We start from the raw sequence: 12,358 nt of genomic DNA on the forward strand, positions 1-12,358 counted from the left end.
CTATTTTAATTCAAATCCAGGTGGTGTCCATATGGAATCCCATTTGGACAGCAAAAGAAAAGTGTATTTCCCTCAACTCATAACATTTTTGTATTAAACTTTTAATCAGTCCCCTTCCTAAGACTGAAGGAAGTGGCAGCTGGATTATTTGGTGGGTTAATAGCAGGTGAAATGAGGAGACAGAAAAATAGAGAGTGGAACAGGTCAGGCAGTTGTTGTAACTGGAGTGTAGAAAGCCTATCTTAACTGTGAGTTCAAGTGGGTGAAAGTTCATAAAATGTTACAACAATCTTTAACAATCAATGTTGATAGAAAAGTTACAATAAGACGACAAAAATCTGAATTTTTTTCAAATGTAAATGGCTACTCCTACAACTTACGGACTGTTATAATCATGACTAGTAAAGAGGCAAATGAAATTTGGAAATTAATAGACCAAAATTTCTGTATTGGGCGTTTGTTTTGTTCAATTAAATCTATGAGGGGATATTGTATTCTACTCATGTCCCCCCCTTTGTGGATCTGCCCTCTCCCCCCAAAAAGTGCCTTTGGTGATCAACAGGATGGATTAGACTGCGGGGTGGTGGGGGGACAAGAGATTTTTGTCCAGCCCAGAGCCTGTCCTTCACTGGGGAGCCTTGATCATTGGGATGTCTAAACAATCGCACTGATGAGGACTCCTGATCAACGTCACTGGACCAGCAAGGACCTCAGTCTGATACACGAGATGCTGGTCTGTCTTTCCTTATGTTCCTTTTGGTCCCCCTCTCTGTCTTCTCATGTACACTCTCTGTCTTGCTCTATGCTTTTCACCTGATCTGGAGACGAACTGCACAGCAAGGCACCAGCATGACAGGATGAGACAGCCCTCCAGCTTTGCCCAGCCTGAAGGAGACTGATAAAGGAAAATGACCTGACCAATCAGCAAGATGGCACCCCAGACTGAGGAAGTGAATGAGGGTTTCCTCTTTGACTTGAACTGTTCTCTAGGCCTTCATCTGGGCATGTCTAAATCTTGCCAATTGTTTCTTTATAACATCTCTAAGATGTGGTCTTTCCTCTCCATCCACACAGCTAAAACTCTCGTTCAAGTTCTCATCATTTCACATCTTGATTAGTGTAACCTCATCTCTTGACTTGAGAAATTTAGTCTTGCCCCTCTCTCATCTGTTTAGCCATGTCAGCCTTCTTTGGGTTCTTTCCCTGGCTCCCTCTATCACATCAAATATAAACTGCTTATCGCTTTCATGGCTCTTCAGTCTATCACCCCTCTACCTGTCATCTCTTCTGTATTGATTCACACCTCCTATTGGCCCATGCTACTACTTTCCATCCCCCATTTGTTATGTTTTCAAACTAGCCCCTTAGTTCCATGCTGCCCCTCAGACTTGGGGGAGCATCCTGTAATCATGCGCACAACTATTTCCTATTATCCTCCTCCATGTTCCTCCTTTAAAACTCTTCTTTACCATGAGGCCGATCAAAAATATTTGACAACTGTTAGGCCGCTGGTGTATTGATACCACTGGTGGTCCTGGACCTGGAGTATACCTTGTCATGGGCAGATAAGAAATTAGAAAGGACTGAAATCATATGCTGGTGCTATGTTGTGCTCTGAGCAAGATCAATGGAAGATGGCAAATGAATTTATCTGAAATGTTGGAATCTTGTTCTATTTCTTATGGGAAACTGAAGGCATTGCTGATGCTTTGTGATCCGTGTCTGTTTTTTGTTCTCCTTGACTTATGAAGAACTACATGCTCCTGCACTATGCCTTAATTCTTTCCCTAGTAATAAATCATTAAAGTGGCCAGAGTCTGCTGTTAAGCTTGACGTTGCGTTCTTTTGTATGGCAAAACTTAATTCTGACTCATTTCACTTATTTGAGGTGTGAAATCCAGATTCAAAATATGCCTCTCCTGTTTGGCTTAATAGCTAAGTTTTCTGTCAATGAGAGAGGCGAGGTAATTTGCACCCTCTGAAACCCAGGCTTTCAGTTTTGAACAGGAAATGCTGTAAGAGATGAGGGGGAGAACTAACAGTGGCATACGCAGTTCATTTATTAGATACATTAAAAAATCTTGAACTGTGTACAAGGCTTTGTGTGTAGTTGTGTCAGCCCCTCTCTCACTGCAGATAGCTGAAAAGATCATGGAAAACTGAAGCATATTCCCAAGCAGTTGAGTACATTACCTGGTTCTTGAAATGTTCAAAACTATTTTGAGGAGTTGTACCTACTTCATAGCAGCAGTGTAAGAAATAATACTCAACTTTTATTTGTTTATTTTGATTTTTCAATATATAGAACAGGTTTATTTTATACACTAGGTACTATGAATTAAAAATACAGTTAATACAACACCAGTTAACCCTCCATCACAAAACACACCCTCCAAACAAAACTACCCTCTTCCACAAGTATCAGCCTAACTAAGGTGTTCCTCTGACACCAAGAACATAGATCTCAAAGACCTTTACAAAGGGAAGTGTCATTATTTCCCATTTTACAAATGCAGAAATTATGGTGAAGTATGCCCAAGTCATACAACGGGTATGTGGCAGAGCTAGGAGTAGAACTGAGGTTATCTGACTCTTAGTTTACTAAGCCATGCAATCTGTCAATTTTCCAAAGCACTTTTGCATTATGTTGTTCCAGTGTATGCCTGCTTTAAGGTGTATGACTAAAAGAAGCAGGATATCAGGGGCGGGGATTATTTGAGAGAGAGCACCTGTTTTACAACAGAAGGGGGAGGAACAGTCTGGAGAAAATTTTTTGCAATTGTTTTGGGTTGGTTTCAAAAGGAAAACAGCTGCCAGGGGGCAGCAACGATTCATGATGTTAGCTGTTATCAAAATTAACTATGGGCAAAAAGTCATGTTTACCCCTGGAAGCCTGCTGTATTTTCCTGTAATAAGCAGTCTGTCTCACACTCAAGGAGTGTAAGCTGCTTTCAGAAAAGATATATTGTACAAGAGGAATAAAAAACACCTTTTTCAAGAAAAAAGGATCACTGCCTATTCACCTTTCTGCACTCTTACTACTTTGTGCTCAAGAAATTTCAGCAGTGTTATGTAGTGTCCCACTTTGGCCTCTGCCCCAGAGGAAGCTGCACTCAATTGGTACTAATTATACCTAGTTTGTAAAATGCTTTGCCATTTATTTGCAACAGAGGATTTTCTTTCATGTAATATATTTACTAGCAGTAGACATAGGGTTTACAAATCCAAGATCTAAAATAGCTAGGCTTTGCAGTAATTGGGGACAACTGCTATTTATTATTTAAAATATGAATGTTATTGCACAGGCCAAAGCTGGCTCTAGCAGACTATGGATACGTCTATGTTACATTATACACCCATCTCAAACCCCCTACTCTGGGAGGTGGGTGGGGGGAGAGGGAGAGTAAAAATCCAGATGTTACTCAGGTTCAAGTCCTGTCATTTTTTTGCTGTGTGGATGCAGCTCAAGCCACAGACCCATGTCAGTCTGCATAATGTAGTATGGACATAATAGCTTGGTTGTGGGATGGGGATCCAGCAATTGTAAACCTAGGTTTACAGTGGAGTGGGACTGCTCAGGTGTAAGTTTAGAAACAGTGGGTCCCATAAACCTATGTTTACAATGCAATTGAAGCATACCTGAGGATCACTGTTACATATCTATGTAAGATGGCAACAGATTAAGTAAAGATGTGATGTTGAACTGGTGCAGTTTTGGGTGGGGACACACTTAAGAGTGCCTTTACTTGCCCTGTGATATGTCACTAAACTGCAATATAAGTCTCCACAGAGGGGTTTGCACCAGTTTAACTCTTATCATTTAAAAAGCTGATTTGTTGTTAATATAGCACTGAGGAGCCCTCCTCCTCGCCCAGGATCTTATTGTGCCAGGGCAACAACTATCCTTGTACATAAGGCTTAGGTGTACAGGGGCAAGCTAAACCATTATAACCACTTTTAAATCGAGATGTGTGCCTATGCACAGAGTTTAGCACTAGCTCAATTAAAACCAAGACAGGTTTGAGTATTGACAAGTTACCCGTATCCTCCACCCCTCTTTATTACACTTGTCTTGTATTTAAGGTGAGGGTAATAGGGTAGAGGCTCTTTCCGTGTGTTTTGACAGCACCTGGGGGGTGTCTGACCCAAACTTCACTCAGGGGTGCTAGAACAATTTTTATAAGGGTGTATGGGTGTGCTGAGATCCCTTGAACCAGATAGCAAGTGTGAAAAATTGGGACGGGGGAGATAGGCACCTATATAAGACAAAGCCCCAAACAACTGGATTGTCCCTATAACATTAGGACAGCTGGTCACCTACATGTAATGAAACCACTTCTTGCCCGGGGTTGGGGCCGCGTCCCCTACTTCCAGCACCCCTGACTTCACTATAAACCTGCGCTACAGCAGGAGCTGGCCCCGGGGGAGTGGGGTGAGCTGCTCTCCGTGAATTCAGCTGAGACGCAGGGCGGGGGGGGGGTCCCCGGGACCCCCAGGAGCGGCCAGTCCCGGGGGCTGTGGCACCGCAGCGCACTAAGAGCCAGAGGTCCCCGCCACAGGACCTGGCCGGGCTCGGCTCAGCACTCACCGCCCGGGCGTGGCTCGGGCTCCCTCCGCCAGGGGCGGCGGGGCGGCCCGGCACAGAGGGGAGGGGCAGTGACCGCCCCTCGCTCGGGCTTACGGGAAGTGATGTCGCCCTGACGGAAAACACACGCTGGCTGCCTAAAAAAGGGCATCGGCCAGAGGGACTCGGCGCTGGCCGGAGCAGAGCGGGGAGCTGCCGCTAGGTAAGGGGGCTCCGGGGCCGGTGTGCTCGCTGGCCGCCAGGGGTGAGGCGCGCCCGGCGGTGTGAGGGCGGAGCCAGGGGCAGGGCAGGAGCATCCTGGAGCGGGGATGGCGCCCGGGCTGGGCTGGGGAGCAGCGTCCAGGAGGAAGGGCTGGAGCTGGTTACTCCGCGGAGGACCTGTCCTCCGGTGGGGGCGGGAGCTGGTCGCTCCGTGCCGTTACGGGGCGTGGCCCCTGCGCAGGTGTGAGGCGACCAAATGCTTCGTTTCGAAGTAAAACCTAACGGGCCCTGCGGGGGCAGGATCCCGGCCCTCGCCAGGCCTCAGGAAAAGCTGCTGGACCCTGGGGAATAAACCCCTCCAAGTGCCCCGAGCCTGCCCCGCCAGAAACCCGCAGCGCACCACCCTGCGCCTTCCCTGTTGGGAAGGGCGCTGCTAAGCGCGAGTTCTCTCCCCTGGTCTGATGCTGAGTGACCTCCCTTCCCCGTGTGTCGAGCCGTTTGACATCTCGCTCGGACTGACCGGAGCTTGGCAGCTCCCGTGGAAACAGCACTGAGAGATCGGTGCACTGACACAAAGCGAAGCACGAGGGAGACGCTGCAGACGGACGTGAGGGGCTGGGAGTAACTGTTCATAGTTTGCGTTTGTTCTTTGCTGTCAAAGAGGGGCTAGACCGGGGTTCTGTAGTAGAACAAATGACAGGTGTTGTTGCTTTAGGCTGTTTAACGTTGCTAATCCGGAGTTGAATTAGAGTGAAAGACAAAGAGGATTTTTTTTTAATTGTAACAAATATTAAATAGGTCCCAAACTATCCTGGGGCGTATTTTTAAAATAATCAAGATATGTTTTCCTTGGGCCTCTAGGCTCAGCAAACATGGTGAACTTTGCAAAACAAAAATAATGAATCATTTAAAGGGAGCTTTGCTAGACTCAGTTTTCTTAAGATCTGGTTTGTCAAGTGCAAATTAAACTTCTCCATGTTCTTTTTCCAAAAGTTCTGCTGTGAACTTTTTAAGGCTTCTGTCCTGCAAACACTTAAGTACATGCTTAACTTTATGCACTGGAGTAGTCCCACTGAAGTCAGTGGGATTGATTATATGCCTGAAATAAATATGTATGTGCCAAATTCATGTACTGGAGGGAAGAACTTTTAGGCCCTGATATTGCAATCATTTATCATTTGCCTAACTTTATTATGGCAAGTAATCCAGCTTGCAGGATCAGGGCCTTAGCACACAGCAGCTAAAGAAACTGCACATTTCCCAGCACTGAGGACTTAAAATTAATGGGGTTACGTAATTAAAAAAAGACTTTTGAGGTGGGTCAGTTACTGATGAGGAGGCAATATAAATGTATATCAACAAGTTATGCACATACTAATAATAACTACTTGAAATCTCATCATTACCTAATAATAGCCCTGCCATCTCTGAACTAAGACTTTGATTGTGTTAGAACTAAGGAACAGCAAAGAGTAATCAAGATAACTTTCCCTTCCTTTAGCCTGTGTAAAACTTTCATAGTAACAGGTAACAGTACCCTTGACCTTATTTTAATGTAAATTCTAAAAGGGCATGTCTTCACTGTCTGAAATCAACAACTTTAATTTCAGTCTCTGCTTTGAGTTGCATCATCATACCTTAATTTGAACATCTTGATTGCGTGAATGATCAGAGACATACTCCTAACCACTGATGCTTAGATACTTTGATGATAAAAAAGCCTTACTAGGAGTAAAAGGCAGGGCTGGTGGGTGGGGGGCAAGTGGGGCAATTTGCCCAGGGCCTTGCAGGGGCCCCCATAAGAATTCTCTGGCCCCGCCGCCGCCTTCCCCCATCCCCCGGCACCTCAGCGTGCCATGTCCAGGAGCGGCCATGGACAGAGCTAAAGTGGCCTGGTTTGGGTGGGGCCTGAGCTCCTCCCCGCTCAGAGCTGCATGGTAAGGGGACGGGGCTGTGAGCTCCGGGCCGACCGGCAGGAACTTAGGCCCCGCTGGAGCCATGCCACTGCAGCACTGTCGAGGGCCGCTCCTGGATGCGGCACGCCGAGCCCCCGGGAGAAGGGGGAGGTAGGAGTAAACAGCATGGCAGAGGGCCAGGGGGGCTGGATAAGGGGCAGAGAGTCCTGGGGCCAGTCAAGGGACAGGGAAGGGGCAGAGGTTCGGGGCGGTTAGTCAGGGGAAGGGGGGGTTGGATCATGGGCATTCCCCCCTCCCCTGCATTCCCCGAGGCTCCAGAGGGGTTAAATCAGTGGCTCTCAAACTTTTGTACTGGTGACCCCTTTCACATAGCAAACCTCTGAGTGTGACCCCTCCACCGTATAAATTAAAAACACTTTTAAAAATATATTTAACACTATTATAAATGCTGGAGGCAAAGCGGAGTTTGAGGTAGAGGCTGACAGCTCGTGATTCCCCAGTAATAACCTCATGACCCCCTGAGGGGTCCAGACCCCCAGTTTGAGAACCCCTGAGTTAATTTAATTTTAGCACCCTGTGTCCATTCACATGCATGTGCTATTTTGAGTATTTCAGTTTTCACAACATAGGCTCATCTCAGATTCTGGAACAAGCTCAAATGCTCAGTTCGTGGAGTATGGACAGAAGCTATACTAAAGACAAACCCACAGTAACCGTTTCCAGTTTGTGAGGGACCCCGTGGAGCCAGTTTCTAGGAAACAGATACATTCATGGAGGTTAAGTCCTTTCCTGGCTATTAGCCAGGATGGATAAGGAATGGTGTCCCTAGCCTCTGTCTGTTAGAGAGTGGAGATGGATGGCGGGAGAGAGATCACTTGATCATTACCTGTTGGTTCACTCCCTCTGGGGCACTTGGCGTTGGCCACTGTCAGTAGACAAGATACTGGGCTGGATGGACCTTTGGTCTGACCCAGTATGGCCATTCTTATGTTCTAAGCTAAATGAACCCAAAGTGCTGGCTTCCTTGACTCATATCTGTCTCCATAAGAGTATCAGAAACCTGGAAAAATCTCTGACTGGATGGGCTCAGGCGTTTGGTCACAAGCTGAGGTGGTTCAAAAGTTTTGGATATTTTTTTAAGCAGAATTTTTTTTTTATTGCTTCTTTAAACAAATACAGCGAGCAGCAAATATTTGGCTACACACTTCTGAAACCCCAAACCATGTTCAGGTTTTGACAGACTAATTTCAGCTTTTCAATTAAAAAAAGAAAACACAACAAATTTTGAAGGAAAGCAGACATCATCCATGATTTTTTTCTGCTTTTTAAAAACTCCTAGTTTTCAGTCCAAAAAAAGTTTGGCGGAAAATATTTGTCCAACCCTTCTAATGAGCTTTAGTGCCTTTTAGCACTACCTGATGCTGAGAACCAGTGATACCTTGTAAAGGTGACTTGAAAAGAAGTTTTCTCAAAACTGGGTTTGTGCTGAGATGTGGAAGGTTTTATTTTTCCCAGGGCTGCCTGCGGGGGGAGGGGGCGGGGAGTGGGGCAACTTGCCTCGGGCCCTGCAGGGGCCCCCATGAGAATATAGTATTGCAACTTTTTTTTATGGAAGGGGCCCGTGATATTGCTTTGCCCCAGGGCCCTTGAATCCTCTGGGCGGTCCTGGTAAAAGGTTATCCCAGATACTATTGGAAAGATAATTTTCTCTAGAATTGCAGTATGATGTCAGGTTTGTTTGTGACCTACTAAAAATGTTTCAATTTAAATGAATAAACTCAATTAGCAGAACCCATTAATTTCTAAAATATAACTAGCATACCTTAAGTATCCTGTGTCTTGGACATATATTGTCACTTGTGTTGTATTCCCTCCCTGTGCCTTTTCAAAGCTATTTTTTCCTTATTATTTATTATTTCTATTAACCCTGTGAATTGACTCCCTAGTCATGGATCAGGATCCCGTTATGCTAGGTGCTAATAGCACTTCTGTCACTGTTTTCCTGGCTGGCACAAAAGAACACAATCTGAAAAGCAGTATAGTGATAGAGTTCATGATGCTGAAAGACTACCTCTAACGTATAATAAAAATGAATACTGGTATTTTAATATGCTATTGTGTCTAGCCAAGGATTCAGATTTGTTGTTAAAGGTCTTATTATTTCAGTCTAAAGTAGTTCTGCACTGGTGGTACATTGTGTAACTTAGAATTTGTCATTTAAAATTATTAATAGGTATAACACATTACAGACTAGAATTTTAAAGTCTTGAGCCCAATGTGGCTTTTGTTTTAAGCTTTTTCTTCTCTGTATGAGGCAGAAACATGCTGGTTTATCACTTAAACACTCAGGTTTTTTTTCCTTCCAAAAAGAAGAATGTTGAGCTAAAGGGATTTTTAACTGGATTTAGGTATACAGACAAATATTTTTGGTAGTAATCAGTGACTTTTCTGTAGGTGGTGTTTTTGGAGAATAGCTCTGTTACTGCCAGGTATCTGATGCGCTGGCACATTGACTGTTAATTAGTCTGTCACTCCATCACACACTCCCTTGCTCACATACAAGGGATGTTACTTAGAACAAGTTACCTTTTGTGAGGTCTAGAAAGTGAGTATTTTATTTAGGAGCCAGTATAATGGCCATTGGAAGTGGTACAACAGATTAGTTGCTATTGGTTATATCCTCTATTATAAGTCTTTGCTGATCTAGTAAGTGTCTCTAAAAAAAATATTAAAAAAACCAAACCTTTTGGTTTAAAAAAAATGCAAGAGAAATTCTTAAGTAATTGTTCTGCTTCACACTACGTTTTCCCACCATTGTGTTTAGCTTATTGCATGTACAGGCCCTGATCCTGCAGAGATTTAAATTTGTGCTTAACTCATTTAGCTCAGTGGGACTAGTTGTGTGCTTAAAACTAAGCATTTGCATGAATCTTTGCATGTTTCTCCTCTTTGTCTTGAAAACCCCATCCATGCTGGAAATAAAAAATTGTGTTCACCCATCTGGCTTAAACATGATTAAAACTGGTTCAAGCAAACACAGTGTAAACAGGGGGACTGCACTGGTGTGCATCAAAAACAATCTCTTGTAATCAGCAGAAAGTAGATTTTATGGAATTTGTTTCAAAGGTCACACCACTCCTGAGTATTCAGGGTTAGCTTGAACCATGCTTTACACCAATTCTGGTAACACACTTTTTGTCTCCACTGTGGATGAAGCCTTGATCAGTGTGGCAACCCAAATGCTTCGTTTTTGTAATTGATCTTCCATATATTTATTTTTCTATATAATATAATTTTACCATGATTGTGGCTCCCGGGAATTGGCACAACATGATCTTTGTCAGGATTTTGCCTACTATAAGATCTGGAAATTCCATTTGCTACTCACCAGACAGGGGCAGCTTTCCTTGGTGAAAGTGGAACTAGTCCGTCAATCTGTGCAAGAATCAACAATTTCACACAGCCTTTGACAAAGCTGAGTAAAGGCTGCTACTGGCATTTGTGGGAGAAGGATCTGGGAAAAAAAAAAAAGTCTGGAGAAAGGTAGAGAAGAAACATTTGTTTCTTTCCACTTTGCAGAAGCCAGGAGGCTGGGAGAGAGGTAGAAAGTAGGTTAAGTATCCCACTCACCAAACAGTGAGGAGGCTCTGGATCTTGGGGAGTGGAAAGGATAACTTTTCCAGCAACTGGTGGGGGGAGGGAAGGAACTCATAGATTTCATGTACCTACTGGCCAGAGGCTGATAACTAAGATGGAGTTTTCAAGCAGGATCTAGGAACAGGAATTCTAGAACTCTGCTCCTTCACAATTGCTGGGAATTGGTTGTCCTATACTGGTGGTGGTCCTCCCACCTCTCTCACCAGCACCTGCTTTTCTTCCCTTCATGCTGGGGATGATAGTAGGTTTAATCCTATGGCTATGAAAGGCATAATGAGGCCTGATCTACACTGGGGTGGGGGTGAGGGTGTCAATCTAACTTACGCAACTTCAGCTACATGAATAATGTAGCTGAGGTCAACGTACTTAGATCGACTTACCGTGGTGTCTTCACTACGGTGAGTTGACTGCTGCCTCTCCCCCATTGACTCTGCTTGCGCCTCTTGCTGAGTTGGAGTACAGGAGTCGACAGGAGAGCACTCTGGGATTGATCGCTGCCCACTGATCTGGCTGGTAGGGAAGACATATCCTGAGAGACTGTGATTGGAAGCAGAACACAGACAATAAAGTGAGGGTCAAAGTTGTCCGTTGGAACACTTATCTTAGGAATGTGGTGCATTCTCCATCACTTGAAGACTTTAAATGAAGACTGGATATCAATATAAAATCTATAGTTCAAACAGAAGTTCAGGGTTGGATGCAGAAATTATTGGATGAGGTTCTTTGTCATGTGTTTATGCAGGAGTTCAGACTAGATCAGTGTTTCTCAACTTTTCCAGACTACTCTACCCCTTTCAGGAGTCTGATTTGTCTTGCATACCCCAAGTTTTGACTTCAGCCCTGCACAGCAAGGCTTGGGCTTCAGTTTTCTGTCCTGGGCCAGAACAAGTCTAACACTGGCCCTGGTGACCTCATTAAAATGAACTCGTCCACAATTTGAGAACTGCTCATCTAGTATATACAACAGTATTAAGTCATTTTCTGTATGAAATTTTAGTTTGTGTTGACTTTGCTAGTACTTTTTTTTGTAGCCTGTTGTAAAACTAGGCAAATATCTAGATGAGTTGATGTACCCCCAGAAGACTTCTGCGTACCCCTGGTTGAGAACCACTGCACTAGATGATCATAAGTGTCCCTTACAGCTTTAAAAATCTGTGAATGGAGGTGTCTGGGAAAGTTTTCAAGTTCTGACCTATCCTCTAGAGTCCAAAGGTTATGTACTAGTTACTACTTCAATTTTATTATCTAGAATTCCTTTTAAAACAATCATCAGAGGGGTAGCCATGTTAGTCTGAATCTGTAAAAGCAGCAAAGAGTCCTGTGGCACCTTATAGCCTAACAGATATGTTGGAGCATGAGTTTTCGTGGGTGAATACCCACTTTGTCGGATGCAAACGATGGTAGTTGGCGAGGTATCCAAATGATGCATAATGCACATAATGCAGAACATTCTGTTAGTGTACACATTTTTCTTTTACCACACAGTGTATGTGTGGCAGTACTTTCTTGCCAATAAGTGAGCCACCAGGTTGGTGGGTGGGTATTTTTTGGTTTGCTTGTTTTGGAGATGTTGAAATGGTTAATCTTCTTTTGCGGGCCAGCTGTTTGCAAAATGTTGTAATGAAATTCAGAGAACTTAATTTTGAAGAAATCAAGGAGCAAAAATCTTCAAAATGCCAAAATACTTCTTTGGTGAATTGCTTAAAGACTGGCTCCTGGCTTTTCACCCACACACTGGGCCTCCCTTGACCTGAGAAAAATGAGTAAGAGGAGGCAAGAGGGAAGCTAATGGGTAGCATCCTACATTAGTGGAGGAAGAGGGAACTAACAGGTAGCATCGTAGGTTGTGGTTCTGCAGACCCGTGTTTATCTTTACGCATGTGTGTGAGTAGTCCCTTTAAAATGAATTGGAGCTTTAGTAGGAATCTGCAGGCCAGCATTGTGGAAGACAGGCAGATTAGCTAATCATCCGGAAGATGGAGCCATGGAGTTCCTTATC

General features: G+C 44.2%; 1 protein-coding gene across 4 annotated transcripts in view; it reads left to right on the top strand.

Moving 5' to 3' along the window:
* RAB27A (RAB27A, member RAS oncogene family) overlaps window positions 1-12,358 on the top strand; it is a 93,763-nt gene that overhangs the window by 3,531 nt on the left and 77,874 nt on the right. The window contains exon 1 of one of the 4 annotated variants that reach the window (XM_050968675.1): window positions 4,680-4,787. The exons of 1 other annotated variant lie outside the window; for it this stretch is intronic. The gene's annotated coding sequence lies outside the window, so the exon portion shown is untranslated. Of the gene's footprint in view, window positions 1-4,679; window positions 4,788-12,358 lie in introns of those variants that run through there. 2 more of the 4 variants (XM_050968679.1, XM_050968676.1) reach the window with 2 other exon arrangements.

Source organism: Gopherus flavomarginatus, chromosome 9, assembly GCF_025201925.1.
Source record: "Gopherus flavomarginatus isolate rGopFla2 chromosome 9, rGopFla2.mat.asm, whole genome shotgun sequence".
In the NCBI taxonomy this organism is placed as follows: Eukaryota; Metazoa; Chordata; order Testudines; family Testudinidae; genus Gopherus; species Gopherus flavomarginatus.